Source organism: Varanus komodoensis, unplaced genomic scaffold (genome assembly GCF_004798865.1).
Source record: "Varanus komodoensis strain SLA01 unplaced genomic scaffold, ASM479886v1 scaffold31, whole genome shotgun sequence".
In the NCBI taxonomy this organism is placed as follows: domain Eukaryota; kingdom Metazoa; phylum Chordata; class Lepidosauria; order Squamata; family Varanidae; genus Varanus; species Varanus komodoensis.
In genome coordinates this window covers 3873694-3894710 of record NW_025335780.1, presented here as the reverse complement: position 1 = coordinate 3894710, position 21017 = coordinate 3873694, and positions in this window count along the sequence as shown.

Here is a 21017-nt window from a genome sequence, read left to right as displayed (position 1 = left end):
ACAGTTACCAGTACCAATTTAATCATAAGAAAGAGGGTGGGATTTCTTGATCATTAAGCATATTAGCATGGCATCTGCCCTCCTGGATTATTGTGAACTTTTAGCATTTTCCATTTTTCTGCACAATCTTTTCAAAACAATATGAAGCATCATTAGCACATTTCAGGTCCTGGCATTATTGTCTCTTGTTGCTTTATTGCCATAATAAACTTGTGAATCATAGTAACTATCTCAGTGGGGGGCCTTGGAGTGAATTCATTTTCACAACCTCTTTTGTTCATAAATATGATGAAGGAAATTGCAAAGTCAGCAACTCCACGTGGTTTATTAATAAGGCTAGTGCATGGATGTGCAGTAACACCTCAACAGCTGTAATATAGTGAAACGTGGTCTTTCTAATTACAATTATGGAAATGCTTAATAATAATTGGGCCTCTGTAGATGGTTTGCTTGATTGGAAATGGAGGCATCTTGCACTGTTATCAATTGCTGCAAGCTTAAATGAGGTACAAAATTTGACAAAAGCAGAGGAAGGGCAAAGTTCAGGTTGTGCAACCATCTGTGTGATGGGGAAGAGAAATAGACTGGAATGGAGACTGAAGGCAATGAGGGACCATTTCATTTCATGGGGGTTGGTGGCTGAAGGGCAAAAAAAGGCAAAGAAGCTCATGGCAACCGATTCAAGGAAAAGGAGCCAGGAAGCAGCAGCAGGAAGAGCTAGGATTCACAGGTGGGCCAAACAAAATTCCTTAAAACTCACACACTTCCAAGTCCTTTGGAACCCTCCATTTGGATAGAAGGGGCAAAAAACCAGGGCATGAGGGAAGACGGCGACACCTGTAGTGAAGCTTGGCCTCCTTCAACCTCCTGTCCTTCAGATTCTGTGTGAGATTCTTCTCATGGAGGAAGGCAAAGGTTATCTCAAACCGCAGCATTGCAGAATTGCAGAATAGTTGGGTCAGAAGGGGCCAAGAAGGTCACTGAGTTCAATTCCCTGCTAGAGCAGGATGCCACTTATACCATCCCTCTCAGATAACTGTCCGGTTGCTTCTTGAAATCTCTAGTGTGGAACCTCTCTTGGCAGCTTGTTCCTCTTTCGTACTGATCACTGCCAGGGAATTCTTCCTTGTGTCTAGGCTGCACCTGGTGTGCTGTAGTTTAAGTGCATCGCCTGATGCCCTGCAACCTGGAATGAGTGAGAAGAGGTCTTTTCCTTCTACTACTTTGAGGGACCTGTACTAGATATGTCTGGATCCTGGCATGATCTGTGGATTATTTTCCAGAAAAGCTAAAAGCAGTCTGAGGAAAGGGGGAAATGGATCAGGGCCTTAATACCAGGGAAAGGTTCTCTTTTTTTAGTCCTTCCTGCCATTTCTTGTTTTTAGTTCTCCATGCATGCATGGATTTTGTCTCACTGGAGAAAGCGCAATGGATTGGTACCTAAGTGTTTTTGCTCACAGGAAAAGGTGACGCAGTGGGAGACGTGGCAGGAAAATGGCAGAATGAAGAAGGATCTTTAACACAACTCTCCTCCAGGGCCACAACCCTTCTGCATTTCCTCTTGGCTGCTTTTCCCTCTCTGGGAGGAACCGCAGGTGATCCGATCATAGATCTGCCCAAGCCATGTCTAGTTTGACCTTTTCTTGAGCTTTCAACTGAACTTGAAAAAATGGTTTTCTAAGTAGGACGGAGTGCATCAACCAGTGTGCGATGGGCTTCCAGACTGATAAATTACTTGAGAGCATGAGCAGGAATGTTGCATGTATGCACAAACACATTCTGGCCGGGCAAAGCACTTTTCTAGCAAAGCTTTGGAAGGGGGAATGGATGTCTGTGGGCAGAAATGAGCACATTAGAGAAAACATTAGTGTGAGATAAGGCGCTAGACAGACTCTACAATCAGGAGGTCAGTGAAAAGGAGATGCCAAACACCAGACACATTTTCAGGTGCTCCTGTTTTGAGTTTTTTGCACCCTGCCCAGTCTCTAGTATTGTTGATACCATTGTGAGATTTTTCAGACAGTTCAGTGGCTGCACATCACCCTTTTCCTGTTCAGAATCAATCAACCCCCATTTTACATCTGTTCTGACTCAAGATTCATCACCATGAACAATCTGCTCCATTATTCCTACTCCTTCATTTCAATATATAATGGTGTGTGGAATATAAAATATGCTTTTCTCCTCCCTTCACTTGGTAAAATTAAAGTGTCTCAAGGCTACGTAATTAATTCAGTCTATTTAAATAAATGTCTTTTGAAAGTGGGAACATCGTATTATTCTAACCTAGCACTAAAGAGGGTTTTCTTGCTCAAGTCTCTGCAAAATAGAGACAAGAACATAACATATGCCGCTTTTAGTCAACGGCTCATACAGTTCAGCATTGTGTCTCTGACAATGACCCACATGGGCTATCTCAGAACAGTTATCCCTTTCCAAGTTGGAGGAGAAGTGTTTTTGTAAACCTAGGCTCCTTTACAATATCATATTCTTATGCAGACCCTTCTATCAGAACATTTTCAGATGGTCTTCCATCGCATACTGTGAGTAGTCCAATTATTTAAGAAGTCATTTAATCTGCAGAGGGCTGTGGAATGATCAGGCAGTTTCTGATTATATTCTGAAATTAAATAGGCAAGTGACCAGAAGAGAAACCATCAAAGTAAATCCATGTACCTCACTATGAGCTCTTTAAAAAGGCAATGCAACTTTTACAGTGTTTAGGAAGAAATCAAGATTTTGTGGGGTTGTGGAGACTTCTGCACTCAAAGTGTTCGTTCAGTCATTTAGTGGGGGCCCTCAAGTGCACGAGGAGATTTGAAGCAGAGATTTTTCTCCAGATATCTTACTAGCTGCTTGTTGCATGCCACTAATAAATTGACATCTTTCTTTCATGTGGTCAATGAATGAGAGCAACTATAAAATTGCCAAGTTCAAAAACAGCTGAAAATGGACAGACTTTTCCAGAGGCATCTCATGTATTTGATGGTCCTTTTTCCAAATCACCATGACCACACATCGACTGCTGCCAAAAGCTCTTCTGTTTTATGTGCATTGAGTTGGAGTCAGACTTAGTCATGCTTAGAGGAGACCTACTGAAATCAAATGATGTGTGAATTGTTTCACTGATTTCAATAAACCCGCTACCTACATCTCTGCTGTTATCTCTGAACTCACTTGTCATGCCAAAGAATCCCCATAGTTATCAGAAATAACAGTTTCCACTGGCAGATTATCCAGGTGGCTGGACTCCATCTATCAGGGTAGGAAACTGGGCAGGCCAGTTTGGACCCATGGACTGGAAGTTCTGCACCTCTGGCTCAGACTAAGCATGAAATAGCTCTGGATTCAGCTTCTTACTCTGCCATAAACTATCATGCACCAATGCCCAAACACGGGGCATGCAAGTAAACTACTTATATTATCATTGCTATTTTATTATCATTATGGTTTTGCACAGAGACTTTTTTTACCTGTGAGGGATCCATCCAGGGGTGGAAATCCATTGGATTCGCTGGGCTCAGCTCCCTGGATCCACTCCGTTTCGTGGAGGCCCAGAATCTGAGTTCCTGGCAAAGGTGGGGCACATGCTCTGAGTCCCTCATGCCGGAGAAGGCCAGTTGTGAGGGTGCCTGCTCACAAGAGGTGGCCCTCCTTATGCTGAGGAAGTCTGGATGCAAAGCAATGGCTCATGAGGCACCACTAGAAAAGCGGTGCCCCCAAACACTGCAGCTGACAGGGAATAAGCTTGCAACCTGTCCAGCTGGTGCTCTATGAGTTTTCATGGGCTGCTCAGCTCCGATTGCTTTTACAAGTCCAGGCTGAGCTTGAGAAGAAGCTCACAAATGCTTGGAGGGATGCATTCCAGCAATGTTCATCCCAAGCTTTTGTACTGTATTCAGCAGAATGTCCAATTTAGGTGTATGCGACCTATTATGGAACATGGCAGTGGAAGTGGAACTACTGCACTCAAAGAAATATATGCATAGTGACAAATAAAATAGTTTTGCAGGCAAAATCTTAAGAATCCACTGAATCGCTACAGTGATTGATTAGGAGTACCTGAATATATGGATTATGCTGGAACATAGGGGCATTTGGTGTTTTGCACTTATTTCTCAGCAAGACCAGATACTTACCAAACCTGAAACGCCAAGAAAGAAGCATGACTTTGACAGCTTAGCCCTCCCCATAGCTAGGTGAACTCAGATCACATTACATTTAATGGCATTTCCAAATAAATGTGCTAGCATTGCAAGAGGCAGACAGAATTTGTACTTCAAAAAGTTGGAAGTGTGTATCAAATGTTCTATGAATTCTGCCAGTTTATCAATGAGCATTCAGACTACAAGAGGGGGAATGTTTGTAGTTCATTCTTCTTCCAAAATACAACCGTAAATCATACACACCCATAATTCTGGATGTTATGTATTGAAAAGGTTATGTTTATACTATGGGTTATGAATGAGATTAATGAGTAGTCTCAGTGCAGTAAACCTCCTTCACAGAAACAGGAGCTAAATTGTAATAAATCACAGATTTATGTTCACATATTTATGGGATAGTAAGATTTAGTGGTCCTCCATAGAGAGACGTGATCCCACCATAAGAGAGAAAATTATAGCTTTCAGTGGTGGAAGGGCTGGATAAACAGGGGCAAGAGAACAAATGGTAAATGCATTCATTCCACTTTCATCATGCCAATAATTTTTAAAAACAGATTATTTTAGTAACACTTTATGCCAATATGTCAGTTGAGCTGATAATACAGCCAGTATTTCTGCAGCAACAACAGTGGACTTTACAAGAAAGATAAGCAAGAAAATAAAGGATCCTGCCTGGAGGGGCTTACAGCTGCATTTCAACAGGATGGGGGGCAACCCAATGAGGGGAAGGAAAAGTAAGGCAAAGAGGAACAGCGACAGGTGAAGATGGGCATTTGCTGTTTCGGGAGTTCTAGTTTCACTTCAGCAAGCCTTGGGGCAAAGAAACTGAAGCCAATGAGCCAATGTGACTAGAACATTTTAAGAATGGATGTGAAAGAAGAGAACAAGTAAGGCACAGCTCTGCTAGAAAGTTTGCCAGGCCTAAAGGGAAGAAAGGAAGAAAGACTGAGTTGTTAAAGGAACAGGAAGAGACTGTGAGAGCCCAATCGTTCTTCTAGTGCAGTGGCTTAGAAACTACACAACAATTTTTTAAAAACTTTCCATCCAAATCTCGCTCAGCCATGCCATCTGCAATACAAAATATAATAATACTTACCTGCCTTATGTGGTGGCTGGAAAGATGGCCTCTGGCAATGTGGCTTTCAGGGGAAAGGCTTTGGGAACAGTGGAAATTTCCATAAATTTCCATTTATGGCCTTTTCAGCACTACATAAATCTGTCAAGCCTGATTTTGTGTAGTTTCTCATTTACTTAACATTAAAATCCCAAGTTCACAGCAGTTTTAAAAAAAATCCACATGGGTACTTCCATGTATTTTCATGTACATTACTCAATATACAGAATTTGGTATGCCTTTCCAAAACTTTTCCAAATACATTTTTAGTGTGCAAAGGGCACCATAAAGTTCAGAGGAGCACACATAATGCTATATAACCGCATTCCATTTTGTGCCCTGGCTCAGAAAGTATGAATTTGGTAAACTCACATTAAACAGAACCAATGGAATAGATTTGTTACCCAGGCCTATATGGAACCCTATTTAGCTTCACGAGCATGTTATGATCCTCAGTACTTTATTCGTGTTGAATTCATGGTTTGCTGTTGTTCAGTTTGCTTAGCTACTCCTTCATACATCTGGTGGTTGGTTTTATTCTGCTTGACTTTTAAGTCTTGGGGATTTTTTTAAAATCTCAAATGGATTTAAACTGCCTTTTAACCATCCAGAGGACAGGATTAATGGGACAAGTATGTGAATGATGCAAGTATGGCTTGCTCAGAAGACTGGTCCAACTCATTCTGCTTTATCTCCACTCACTGGCAGTGAGCAACCAGATTGCCTGGCCGGGACTCTTCCAGCTCACTGGAAAGGTCAGGGAAGGAACCTGGAGCAGTCTGCACACAAAGCATGCATGCACCACCATTGAACGATGCCCTTCCCCAGTTCTAAATTTAATTATTAAGCACTGTTCTCTTTCCCACTGCATTCAGCCAGATGCTACAAAAGTAACCTAGGAGTAGGCTATCTATAGGCTTTTCCTGCTATTTGCTCCCAGGAAATCCTATTCTGAGACTTACTGTGTCTGAATTTGACAGGTTCAGTTGGGTCAGCTGAGGGTAGAAAAGTTGAACAAAGGTCATGATCCAAAGCAGATGAGGAGATCAGGAAGATAGGCTGAGGCACAATTTCATAAACTACAGACAAGATGTTTGCCCTTGCTTGCAGGCTTGATCTCTTCAAGTAAATATGGTTGGATTTAGAGAAATGTTGTCATTATTGGACTTAGAGATGCTTTGTGGTGTGTGTGTGGGGTGGGGGGTTGTTTTTGTTTTCCCTCCAGTGTCACCAGGTTGGAGTGGAGTAAGATCAACAGCACTCGAGTGGAGGAGTGTGATTCCTGTATAATATTGTCATGCACCCTTTGATGAAATGGCTTAGAAGTGGTAATAAATATACCCTTCAAAAGGACATGTAACTCAAGAGGTTTATATACAAAGCAAAATTATCTGGAGGTAGTAAAGGACGTGTGTCTGACCTGGCAAATATACTGTGGTATATGGTGAATAAGCCCAGGCAGACCAGAGCAATTGACATGAAGTAAGAACGTAAGACGAGCCACGCTGGACCATGAGATCCATCTTCTGCTCACACGGTGGACAACCACCTACCATGGATGGCCCACAAACAGGACCTAAGTGTGACAGCAGCCCCCTGTCCAGTGCTAATTCCCAGTGTCCACAACATGGGTATGCATAGGTACACCACCTTGAGTATCAGCCATGGGAACTAGTAGCCATTGACAGCCATCTCCTCTGTGAGTAGGTACAGTCCCCTTTAAAAGCCATCTAAATGGCTGTCCATCACTACATCTCAGGGAGTCCCATTCCATAGTTTAACCCTGCACTGTGTAAAGAAACACTCCTTTCTCTGCCAGGAATCTCCCACCAATCAGCTTCCTAGAATGATCTCGGCTTCTAGTATGATGGGAGAGGGAGAAAACTGCCTCCCTCCCCACTTTCTCCTACGTCACGCATCATTTAGAACACATCTGTCATGTCTCCCCCTACTCACCTTCTTTTCCACGTGAAACAATCTCATCTGAGGTTGCACCAGCTCCTTCACCATTTTAGTTGCCCCTTTCTGCCCTTTCTCCAACTCTGCAATATCCTTGCGGTAACCAGAACTGCACACAATATTCTAAGTGCAGTTACACCACCGATGTGTGTAAGGACAGAATGTAATTTCCGGTTGTATTTTCAATCCATTTCCTACTTATGCCTAATGCAAAGTTGGCCCTTTCTTCCCACAGCAACTACACACTGAGATGACATTGAGCCAGGCATCACAAGCCCAAACTTCCTTCCTTGGACAGTCACAGCTAGCTTAGATCCTATCAGCTTATACCTGAAACTTTTTGCCCTATCATTCATCACTTTGTACTTGCTTTTATTGAACCGCATTTTCCACATCGATCCTATTTATCAAGAATCACACAATATCCTGTGTGATATCATATCTGGAACGCCTTTTCAGTGGTTAATTTTTAGAAGAGGTTCAGGCCTTGAATAGTTTCTGGTCAAGTAGGCCTAGTAGGAAATTAACCACACGTATGTGCTGAGAAGGCAATTAGTGCACATTCTTGGGAAGAGTGAAGATGTAGTAAATCACACCTGTCTGTGATAAGCCACAGCTAAGTCTGTGTCTTTGATATCTCACCTTGCATCTTTTAATGCAAGATGGAGTTTGAATAGCATCAAAGCAAACAGGTAGAGTAAATGTCATAGAGTCATGGAAGAGTAGAGTTCTATTCTATGAAGCCATCCCCTGCTGTTGCAGGACACCATGTTACAACACCCCACTCAGATGGGTGCCCAGGTTCTTTCTGAATGTCTCCAGTCTGGGAGAGGCCACCACCACTCCAGGCAGCTGGTTCCACTGTTGTATTGCTCTGACAGTGAGGAAGCTCTTCCTGTTGTCCATCCTAAATCTGGGCTGTTGCAGCTTGAATTGAGTATTCCGTGTCCTACACTCTGTCATCAGCAAGAAGAGATCTTGACCTTCCTCTTTGGAACAGCCCTTGAGGGACTTATAGAGGGATACCATGACCCCCCTCAGTCTTCTCTTCTCAAGACTGAACATGCCCAGTTCTCTCAGTCTCTCCTCATAGGGCAATGTTTCCAACCAGTTGGTATGTGATTGTTGCATTTTACAAACAAAGTAACTGGATAGGTTTCTATTTCTCTCTGTATAACCAATAATGCTATACAGGCAAGGGGAATTTCTGTGCGATGAGACCCTTCTTGCTTTCAGGGCATACTTTTTTGGGGTCAGCTCCCTCTTCTGCAGCTGCTGACATGCTTGCTTTATTCAACCCACTTACTTGGATGAACCAAAGTACAGAGTGAAGTTTCCTTTCTTCCATAATTTATTTTAATTGTAACATTAGAAAAGACTTTAGATTCCTGCAGGTTGACATGTCTTCAAATTGTTTAGGAATACACTTTCCACAGAAGGCAGGTTAATTCACCAAGTAATATTAAAAACCCAGAACCAACAAATTCTGAGAGAATATTTGGACAATAGAAAAATCACTCCTTTGTCTTTGATTCAATAAGCAACTTTGTAAGATACAAACCAGACTGTACGTCTCAAAGTCTTTTGCACTGCAAATGGTATAAAAAATGACTTATGTTTAGGCTTAGAATTCATACCTGCTTTCACATTAGGGAGGACCTGAAAAGCTCAGCCAAAGAGTGTCCTGATTTTTGCAGGGATATAGATATGGAGACCATGGGCTAGTCTACCAGCAGACTTTAAACTCTTGCTTGGGACCATATCAGCACCTTCTCAATGGGCAGGTAAGTGCAGCGGACCAAGGTTTTCCACCTTTACCAATCTAAAGTGCAATGTGTAGCTGCAAAAAGATTTTGGGTATGTTCAAAGGCTCACCTGAGGTGTGCACTGAGACCTATAAAACCTGGCTAGCAAGCCAAAGAAACTGGGTAGGGATCCTGAAACACTCTTTATCTTTTGCCACACACAGGTGGCAGGTTCTCGAGATCCCTGAGAAGATTAATTCACACAAAGGCCTCTGCAGAATCTGAAACCACTCTGGTTGTACTATATATAATAATAGTCCTCATAGTTCAGATGTCTTATTCCACATGATCAGAATTGTGGGGTGAAAAAGGACAGTTCCTGGAACCCATCTATGGGTCATACCTTCTTCTAGATCCATTCTTCTTCATGCACGTACAACCAAGTGATTGGATCACAGTAGAAAAATGGGTGAAAAGCAGTACAGGAAGGAAAACATCAAGCTCCAGATATTTGCATGGCAAATTCTAGTGAATTCAGTAGCCTGTAGCCTCAGAAGATATTCTGTCTCTAGCAGGATTTTAATCTATTGCCCAGATTAAAGTCTGTCATTTTAGGAAAACAATGAGAACTTCTCACACACTATCAATTTGAGGTTGAATAAAGTCCCATCTTAATTTCAAGAGATAAAACCTGTCAGCAACTTCAAGGGAGATGGGTCATTTACCTCTTTGCAATAGCCACCAGTTTCGGTCAGTTTTACTAAGTCAGCAGAAACTTTCAGTATGAGCCACACTCTTTCCTGGGATAACTAAGCATGCACTTAAAGTTCAACATGTGAGCAATCATGAAAGAAGACTGTGATGAGTTCTTTCTAGGGGTGAAAGTCTGAGCAATTCCCAACTCATCTCAATCATGTTAGCTTTAAGTGTTGCAAAGCTGGCAAAACCAATATGTTTTCCAAGGGCATAGCAAAAATATTGGACTTTTACAATACCACATCCAAATGACAGTATTATTCAGTTGCCCTAAAGAGAGAGAGAGGTTTTTAACCCCAAGCTATACAGACAAACAATTCCAGAGAGAGCAAACCTTTAGAGAAGCAATGAGCAGTGCAATTTTGCTAAAATCCAAGCCATTGCAGAGGTGGGGCAGAAAACAGAGCCTGGGAACAAGCTGGCTGCAATTCTGCTGTCTTGCAAGGTGTGGCACTGCTCAGCCATTCTTTTTTCACCTTGCACAGCATGATTAGAAAACCCTTTTCCTTCTCTACCTTTCGTCCATCATGCTCAGAAGGTAATTTCTATGAACACTGTCTGTTTCTGGCGCTTCATTTGTCTCTGAAAAGGACAGGGAATTTGATCTTATGGCTGGCACGAATCCTGTGTCCAAAGAATCTGTCCGTTCTGGTGCTTCTTTTACGTACTCAAAACACCCAGATCTGTGAATGGGTTGGAAAAATGGGCAAAACAGTGTGACTACACTGGACTCCTTCCTTCTTATGGATTTTTTGCTGTCTCCAGGCAGAAAACATTATTTCTCTAGCTGCCTCCCTTCAAAACAGCCTACCACCACTCTGGATGTCTACTTGAGGCAGAGTGTGGGTTGTTTAGTAGGCATGGGGTGATCTCCCAAAAAGGAAAAGAAACCACAACATTTCAGCAGCATAATTAAAAATTTTGCTTCTGAGAAATGACAGTAAGAAAAGCCTGACCTGCCTCATGAATTGCACCATCGCAACCAAGTCTGCAGAGCTACAAGGCATGAATTGTGACCAAGCAATATGTGCTTCAACTTTCTAATTTTTGCAGGCTTGAGGAGGTAGCAAAATTAAAAGGCATACATGACATATTCATCTTGCTATGTTGCAAAGCACACAGGCACGGTCTCAAGGACACTCTGTCCTCCAGGCATTCAAAGAGGTGAAGCTGAAGATGGCATGAAGAAGTTTTCTTGGTGGCAGAAGCAAAAGTCACACTAGAGGCACTCCAATTCACCATTCAGTCTGTTCAGCATTATGCCATAATTCACCATCCTCCATGCACATTCATGGTCAATGTGTTGTTGTTGTTAGTGGCAAAGTCATGCCTGACCCATCACAACCCCATGGACAACGCTCCTCCAGGCCTTCCTGTCCTCCACCATCCCTCATAATCCACCCAAGCCCACACCCACTGCCCCAGTGACTCCATCCAGCCACCTCATCCTCTGCAGTCCCCTTCTTCTTTTGCCGTCAATTGTTCCCAGCATCAGGCTCTTCTCCAGGGAGTCCTTCCCTCTCATTAGGTGGCCAAAGTATTTGAGTTTCATCTTCAGCATCTGGCCTTCTAAAGGGCAGTCAGGGTTGATTGAGATTGACTAGTTTGATCTCTTTGCAGTCCATGGGACTCTCCAGCACCACAATTCAAAGTCCTCAATTCTTCTGCGTTCAGCCTTCCTCCAACTTCATGCTCAGTGTGTACTCTGCATTAAATGTATTGCATACAGTTTTTCTTTTTCCCAGGTGGGGGGAATCGCACATGAGTAGGAAACACTCAACCTTCCACATCTGCCAACCTCTTCTGTAAACACGCAGCATAAGGACAACATGGCAGGTAAGAACTCTGCAGCAAGTCTCTGGCATTGCCCCCCTTGACACATTCCCCAATCATATAGTCAAATCAGCTAACCGATTCCTGAGAAATCTACAGAGTTCCTCTGCCTGGAAATGAACAACATGAAACATTCCAAGACAGATGGGTCACTTCCTATTTCCCCTTCATATGCTATTTGATAGTTTATAAGCCTGCTATAGAATCAGAAGCCAACAAGTCTAAAATGATCCCCAAACACTCAAACAAGGATCTCAGTAAATTTTCAGATTTAAAATGTGGATGGAAATGCTAGAAATCTTGCCAAGTATCAGTTTGGTAAAATAGTGCACATCAGCCCTAATTATCTGAGCAATCCTTGCAATAATATTGTGATGTCAGCCAATGCAGCTTTCCACAGATTGGAAATGGAAGGGAAATTGGAGAGGATTAGCAATGACAATAGCTTACTGAAAGGCACTGAATGAACACTATGATGGCATTGGAATTTAGGGCTTCCCAGATGATTATCATGCAGCCTGATCCTATACATGTGTACTGGCCCCAGTAACTCCAGTTGAACGTGCCTATTGGTAAGTGCGCATTGCATCAGAAACTTAGCTGCTGAATTACAAAACCTGTTAAACTGTGTCAACTGTGTTTTGGTTCAGTTTTCAGTCTGAATGCCCCTGAGAAATTGTGATACCTTTAGCAGTCACAGGATGCAGCTAGGATAATAATTTTTACATTGTGCAAATTCTGACACATGAAACAAGCTATTTATTAGCTTTCCCATGTCCTTATTATTAATTTAAAAATGTGCCTTCTGAAATTTGATCCTCTTTCTCATCCCCATCTTCGAAAACCACTTCACCCACAATGAAAATAATTGTTAGCTCTTCTCCTTTCTGTCATAATAGCTCCTATTAAGGGATGGCAAATATTGTTCTCATTACACCATTGCAATTAATTCAACATTTCACCATGCCCTGTAGCAGTCAAAAGTTATCCCTAATAATTAGTAGACCAATTAATTTATCTTCTAAGAAATTAAAATAAGTTAGCAAGAATATGTTATGAAAATCTCTCAGTAGACCTAAACAACCTAGACTCACGATTTAGCATTTAACTAGGAACTAATATTGGCAATTTCTAAAGTATCCCTTTGATACGGTACAGTTCTACAAATATTTCCCAATTATTTTGGGAGAGTTCTAATAATTTGAGTGATTTCTAAGCCATGTTCCATTATTAGTCGCAATCCTACAACTAGTTACTCATTCAATTCTCCTAGGAACTCACATTTCAATCCTTTACATGTTTATTCAGAAGAAAGTCCCACTGTGTTCAGACGAACTTCTTCCCCAGTAAGTGTGTTTAAATTGTAGCTTGAGCTAACTTCTACATATCCTTTGGGCACAAGAATCCAGCCATTGCCTAATTGTCACCATTTAGTGTTAACATGACCCAGGATGTATTTAAGGAGTTATACAACACAGCACAAAAGTCAACGTGGTCCACCGAGCACTGGAAAACATAACTGAGAAATACAGCAACATTGGTATGCTTTGGGCAGTCTCTTAGACACTATATGCCTTTCACTGCAAATTGGAAGAGAGGATTTCTTCATTTATTAGTCACTTTGCGCTGGAGGATTAAAAAGTAATGTAATGGAATAGTGTTTTGGAAATGGCGTATTATCATGCATGCTCAGGACACAAAGGTCTCTATATTTCACCCTGTTTGGAGAGTAAGCCACATGGGATCAAAGGTTGACTGGGGAAAAATTAGTCTGCTGCAAAAGCATCCCCCCTTCACCTGCCCATACCCAACACACATGTTTTCTCAAGCTCAAGTTCTATTTCTACCAGAGAACAAAGCGCAGCTATTCTGTTGGAGCTAGCTCAGAAAAAAGATGATTATCAGATTAACAGAACCACTGGGTGAGTAACTTGAGTCTTCACTATGGATAATGGAACATCTATGTATGGTTCCCAGGAAAACAGAACCAAGACCTAACCAGAAAGAGTTTTTATTCAATGTAAATCAGATATAAAAGCAACACTGATGGTTATCCTGGAACATGGAGGATTGAGTGTTGTGAATCAAGGAAAGATGAATAGTCATTCTTGGGCAAGGCATTAGCATCTTCCTAATCATCTGAGATCACTGGAAAGCAACAGGTAAAGGAACCCTCTGCAGCAGGGCAAATGTCAAATTGCTTTTACCAGGGAGATGCATGGGATGCAGAGGCGGAAATCATGTGCCACAGCAGGAGGCTTGAAAGAAAACCATTGGAAACATGGATGCCTTCTAGGAAGGACTTTTGGGAATTGACAAATTTTAGAAAAGTTGTAATTTTCCAAAAAATACTTGTTAAAATGCTAGGAAAGTTTTATTTCGTTACGAGAATTTAAGATTAGAACACTAATTTTCTTGAGGTTATATCTTTTTAAAATGTGATCAAAATATATATTGAAATATATCACTTTTAATGTGATCCAAATTGTGATCAAATGTGATCAAAATGAAATATATATCGATGTATACATTAATTTGTATAGTTCTCTTCAGATTTTTGGTTGGATTGTCACAATCATCCAGTAAAATAAGAAAGAGAAATTATATATTCACATCTATAAGATTACCCTGTTGTTGTTCCTGCTGTCAGTGCTGCTGCTGTTGTTTTAACTAGACTGAATGTTCTTTTTGATACATTTAAAAGGAAAAACAGAAGCACAGAAGGCATTGTTGTATCACACAGTAAACAGTAAATAGATGAGACAGGCCTAAGGAAAAGGGCAAGAGGGACAAGAAAAGTAAAGGGAAAGGGACTGCAGAGAAAACATTACAGGAATATCTCTCTCTCTCTCTCTCTCTCTCTCTCTCTCTCTCTCTCTCTCTCTCATTCTCTCTCTCTCTCTCACACACACACACACACACACACTCAGGCGTGCACAGACACGCACACAGACAAACCTCGGCCTTCTTTCATCCTCCCTTTCCGTCTGACAGCCAGTATAGTCAAATAATTTTTTGCAGGCACAAAAGGAGATGATGCCCTTGATCAAAATGCAAAACTGAAGAGCGTAAGGCCAGTAGCACAGCCTGTACTGGAGAGCAGAGTCAGAGTTTCCAGGTGGGTGCTCTGTGGATCAATATTTTAAAGCTATAGGTGTAACAGCTAGTTTATGTAGTAGGAATTGCACCACTTTACTTGGCTCACAATCATCAAAGACTTTCCAGATTAAGGCTGTAGGACGTGCCAGAAAACTAGGGTGCTGACATAAAGTGGTACTTTTCAAACCATTTGACTATATTGTTTTCTGAAAATTCAACAGTGTCTCATAGAGATGCTGGTACTCTGGTTGGAATAGTTTCAGTGAATACACATTTTCATATGTTGCTCCTTCCAAATGCTTCACAGACAGTGCACATAAGAGAACCTTGGCAAAAGTTACTTCCTCTTCTTCAGTCATAATTTTCAAGTATTAGAACGTGTTTTGGCAATCAGAGATGTCAGAAGAAATGGCATTGTTGGCTGTTAAACCATCTGATCAAGCAGAGTGATGGGTGAACTCACTCCATCTGCATTCATTATTTTGTTCAGTCATTAAGTCGTGTCCAACTCTTGGACCAAAGCATGCCACGTCCGCCTGTCTTCCACTGCCTCCCACTCAAATTCATGTTCGTTGCTTCAGTGACACTGTCCAACCATCTCATCCTCTGCCTTCCCCTTCTTCTTTCGCCTTCAATTCTCCCCAGCATCAGAGTCTTCTCCAATTCATTTCATTATTTACTCAGTCATAAATTTGCCCACTTGACTTTGGACAAGAGTCCTCTTCCATTGTGAGAACTTGTTCCTTGTCTACAAGTTTGAGCATCATCAGTACTGTCCCCTCTTGCTAGCAGCAACTTTCAGGTAACCCACTACCATGTAACTGGCATCTAACTATGACTGGGGTGGAAGCACAGACTTTCGACATGCATCGCATGTCCTCTGCCACTGAGCAATAGTCTTTCTCTGATGAATATGCGTGGTGTGACTGCCGTACGCCCGCAGTATGCATTCGTCAACGGCAATGTGGAACCAGTGGAGCATTTCTGTAACTGGGGGAGGGATGATTTAAATTCCCTGTAGCCGATTCTTCCAAAAATTAGTCTGTCTAAATTTATACTGGGGAAGCACGAACAAGCCGATGACATTCTTTAAATGCATTAAGCTAGGAGGTTTTGTGAAGAAGTTTGACGCATTACTGAAATTACAGGATATAATCAGCAATGTTTATGTGAGGAATTCTAAAGATATAATCACACAGAATACAACCAAGCTCAGAGTTCTCAGGTAGCAGAAATTATCTAGATCTGTTTGGTGCAAACATGCTGCAGGTGTTTATGTGCACAGTATCAGAATGATGAATAATAGTAAAGCCCCAACTAAGAGATAATCCCAGATGGATATGACTTCTCCTTCCCTGCCGTACCTCCTTAATCTGATGCTGACAGATTTACTCTTGATTGCATGCAGGCACGGCCAGGTGGGTGCACACAGGTGTGCAAGAATGCGTGTGTGCGTGCATTTATGTGCATGGCTTGTTAAGGTGAGTTACAGAATAGAATAAAAGCATTCTCACAAACTGAGCTTATAAGGCTGAGAGAGAGAAATTAAAAACTTAGGACTTCTAAAACTTGAAATCCTTTCATTTCTTTTATGAAATCGAGAAACAGTTTGATGCTGGTATCAATTATTATATATTTCCACGTTGTGATATTGTATTGTTTAAGATGACAGTTACATTTACCATATTTTCTGGTATAATCATAATATGGTGTTATTTTTTTCTTGACATGCCAGATACAAGAAATGCACACAACACCCTATTAAGTATAAAGTGTGTAATTTGTAAAATCAAACTTTTTGATTTTTTATACGTCTCGGATATCTACTCCATATGAAAATGAGAAATAGCAGTCATGATCTACCCATTAGGTCTACAGCGGTGGATTTAAAAGTGCCATAGATATGACATTGGAAGTTGCACTAGAAATACTTGAAAATGGATCTATTTGCTGGCTTTTTGGTCTCCAACTGGCTCAGCATATCATAGATTCCTTTCAAATTCTGGTGAGAACTACTGATGTGCATGTGATGGGAGATGCTGCCATTGGTTTCAAGTAAGAGAATGAAAGCTGAGATATAAATGCAATGCAATGACTACTCTTCCTACTACAATGCCACAGAAGCATCCAGTTGTAATGCAAATTGCAGACTTGAGACAAAGGGTTAAAACCCCCTACTCAGCATTTGAGGATGCTGATCCATCAGTCCATGACCTTAATTTTCAGTTTTTTAGAAACTGGATCTTCCCTCTTCCTCTTCCTCCACATGCACTTTAGCCTTTACAGAATTTGGGATGGGTAGCATTTCAAAATGCAAGTTGTGGAAAAAGAAGGACTGGCCTCAAATCTTCATTCCAGAAGAGAAATGGAGCAGAAGAAGGACCCTAATCCTTGCACTGAATTTCTATGCAGTGGTAAAAGGACCTACGAGGTATATAGTCACACGTTATACTGAATCTTCATTCATTCGTACATCATGCACATCCATTAAGAGTGAATACAGCATAAATCCCATCCTATCTGAAATTCCATACATGTGAAGAAAGTAAGCAGAGATGACCTGGCAGGTCCGGCAATCTTCACCTTTCTCATTGCCTTTCACATGTGGAGATCCACTGTCTGCTGAAGATAGCTTCTTCTTATCTTTGAACTTTCTCACTGTTTTACTCACCCTACTAACCACTGATATAAGAAATGAACTGGTATGTATTTATTCATTGAAAACTTTTGTATGCCACCCCCACATGCCTCAGCATCTCAAGATGGCTTACAACGTAGAACTAAAACAATAAAACAGTAACAAATACAGTAAAATTATATAAAAACAAAAACAAAAAAGTGACTGTTGATGATAAAACTAATTTTTAAAATAGCCATTAAATAAAAAGTTTTTAACCTGGTGCCGAAATAGTATGGGCAGCTCATGGGTGGATCTCTCTGGAAAAGCAATAAGGCAAAACAGAACTAGGGCAACAGGGTGCATTTTCACTGAGTCGAGACACTCCCCATTCCAGACACTCCCCATTTAGAGTGGGCCTGGTAGACCAAGGCCATATGGTGGGTATGTTGCAGGCAGGCAGAATTTCTCATGCAGCATAGCATCACCATTGATTAGAGTGCAGATCTGTTAAAACATCAGCCTTAGCTTCCAGTTCATTGGTTTTGTAGAGCTTAAGACAACAGGAGATAACCTTAATTCTGGTTTTAGACTATGAAAATTCCCCTGGTCCCCAATCTCACTTCATTCACATCTATAAAGGTTAAGGAATTGTAAACCCAAAGTTGAAGAGACAGGACTAGTGTGTTCTGTTTAAGAGAGTGTTCAAGTCTGTTCTATCATGAACAATGAGTTACTACCTGAAAACTACCGTTGGGAACCAGTAACACTAAGGTTACTTCATTAACTGTGCCCAATTTAACACCCACTCCTAGGGTCAAAGCCTTTAGGCTATCCTTGCCTACTCCACTTCCTCTTACCCTTTGTATATTCATCCTGCCTTGATCCATTCCTTCTTTCTGGTTCAAAAGGGTTATTGCTTCTGCAGCCCAATCCAGCTGAGTTCCATTCATGACAGTGGCTTCTTTGAAGAGTTTAGACAAATGTTGCACTGCCAGATATAAAGCCGAAGATTGTGTCTATGGTAAATAAAGCTTATATTTGCACTGAAGGTTAATTGCTTTCTTTTGGATGCAACCTTGGCTCTAATCGTCTTTAGGGACGCCTGCACTTTCCACATCATTTTGGTTTGTTTTCAAGCCAATGAGTTAGCCTTGGGGACTTATTTAGTTTCAGATGCATTGTCTTACCCTCCTGTACACTTTCTGATAAGAAGCAATGTTGCAGCTGACCAGCTAGAAAGGAGAAAATTTATCCTTTACCTGATTAGTGAAAGGATTTGGACTGCCATCGCTTCTCTTAGACCATCATGGCTTCTGTCTGCGTTATGAAACTCCTAAAGACATGGTAGCCCTGCTCCTCCTTTGCACCTGGCCCTCTACATACACTACAGGTATAATACCCTTCATTAAGCTAGAAGAGAGAGAGAGAGAGAGAGAGAGAGAGAGAGGAACAAGCTGCAACTGTTAACTAGTCAAAACATCTGGTCTCCTGTAGTAGAATTCCTTGCCAACATCCCCAGGTTATCATAACCTGCTTTGCACGTTTTGCTCAAATGCTTAAAAGAACAATCCTGTGCGTGCTGAGACTGAAAACGAACAATTCCCAGCATCTCCCAGCCAGTGTGGCTGTCCTTACTATTAGGCAGAATGAGAAAGTAACTTCAGGCAGCTGATTTGGAGCGTCAAAAAAGAGTAACAGATTGTTTGTTTAATCCGTTGTTAGAATGTGGTTGCCAAGGAGTGGAATATGTACTTCTGGAGTGTTCTGTCTTAGAAACATTATTTGACTGGTCTTCAACAGCAGACTTGGAAGTGGAGGGACTATTTGCTGTCCTTTCTGTGGGAGTAAAATGTCTTGAGCCAGGCCTACCAGAAGTAGCATGCATTCTTAGGACTGTAGACTTCAATATGTGGGGATATTTAAGGGGGATTGCATAAGCCTATTTGTTTTTGCTGGCTGGATGACCATAAGCTCATTTATTTAGGGATAATTCCCATTGAACTCAGCAGAAGCTCTGTCCAATTAGATAACACTGAATTGATTCTGTTGCATTTTGTTCTATTTCCTTCACTTTCCCCAGTCAGTCAGTTATATCGTACCTTAATATTTTCCAATTAATCAGGTTTTTCAGCCTGGATCTATTAGTGTTTAGCCAGAAGTTCAATGGTGCATCCTTCTTGAGATTAGGGGTTGCAGACTCTGAATATGCGCATAGGATTGACTTCTCAAATTGTCTAATTTTCACCAATTGTACATAAAATTGCCATCTAATTGACTCCTTCTGCATGTCTGCCCAAGTCTTGACATTGAGGGCAACCTTCCCGGAAATTCAGTGATGAATATGTACACCTACAGATGTTGCACTTACAAATGAGCGAAGAAGAATGTTCCAATAAGCACATTTTTACAGTTCCTGGACAGAATAGCACAATTACTATTTTATAAGTCATAATTAGATCTCCTTACCAAGTGTCTCACTTTGAAAACAATTTGGGTAGAATTGATGCTACTACTAAATTGTGTCATGTAAGTAAGGACACACACCTCACCTTTTGCTCTGGGAGAACAAACAAGGAAAATACTGATGTCCTGTTCCCAGAATATCTATTCACACACATTTCTGAAGTAGAGAGAGTAATATTGAATACGTATGCCTCCTTTAAAACTAGCAAGTTGCACATCACCTAAACTCAGTTCCAGAGTATTGCATGTGTGGTTGATGCAGAAGACGTGCCAAATTCTAGAGAACAACCTCACCTTCTCAGCAAGGCCGGTGAGAATGGTGGACAAAAGACTCGGAGAAGGGAAAGTGGGTGTGATCACTGCCACCTCATATCTTCCTTCGTTTCATAATTCACCTTTTCACAATCAGGAATCCTAAGTGCATTGAAGCAGGTTATGTGTTTGTGAAACAACATTTCAGTCTGGCACCAACTCAGAATCAAGAAGCTGTGCCGATGCATCCTAGAAGGCTTTGGGGAAGCTTCCTTCAACCCTCTAACATGTTCAAGATGCAGTAAATGTACAAACGCTCACTGGAAATGTTATATTCGGTATTTTTAAAGTTCCATGCCATGTTTCCACAGGACGTGCAAAAATAAAATCAGTATACACAATATTCAACCTAAAAAGAAGCATTGCCATTTTTAAAAAACCCCTAAAAATGAATCTGAAATGACAGCATTTAGTGAGACAGCCTCCCTTTCTAAATACCAGGCTAAAAGCTTTCACTTTGCAATCCTTTTGCAATCAAGGCAACAGAGTTCAGAATTTCATGGGGAAGATTATTCTGCAGCTTTAAAGCCATTGCTGCCAAGTAGAACTTTCTGCTGGCGACGATACTCACCTCATTCCCTGTTGGAGTACAAAGTCAAGTCTGATTAAAACACAGCTGGTGTGGAACCTCAACAGGGAGGCCCGGTCTGTGGCAATGGGCACCGAAGGTGAAAGTCAGCATCTTGGGTTGAGCTTGGAATCCAAGTGGGGATGGCTCTTGGACCACACGACTCCTTTGTCCTAGCAATGACACTGGCTCTTAGCATCCTGCCAAGCTCTGTGCAGAGGCATGAATGGCATAGCACTAGGACACTTGAAGTATCACCCCTGTCTGAATGAGCTTTCCTAAACTTCAAAGCCATCTGGACTTCAAGTGGTCCTCGCTTGCCGCAGCATTCGCTGAGGTGCATCCTGTAGGGACTGGGAGACCTTTCCCTTGGTAACTCCCA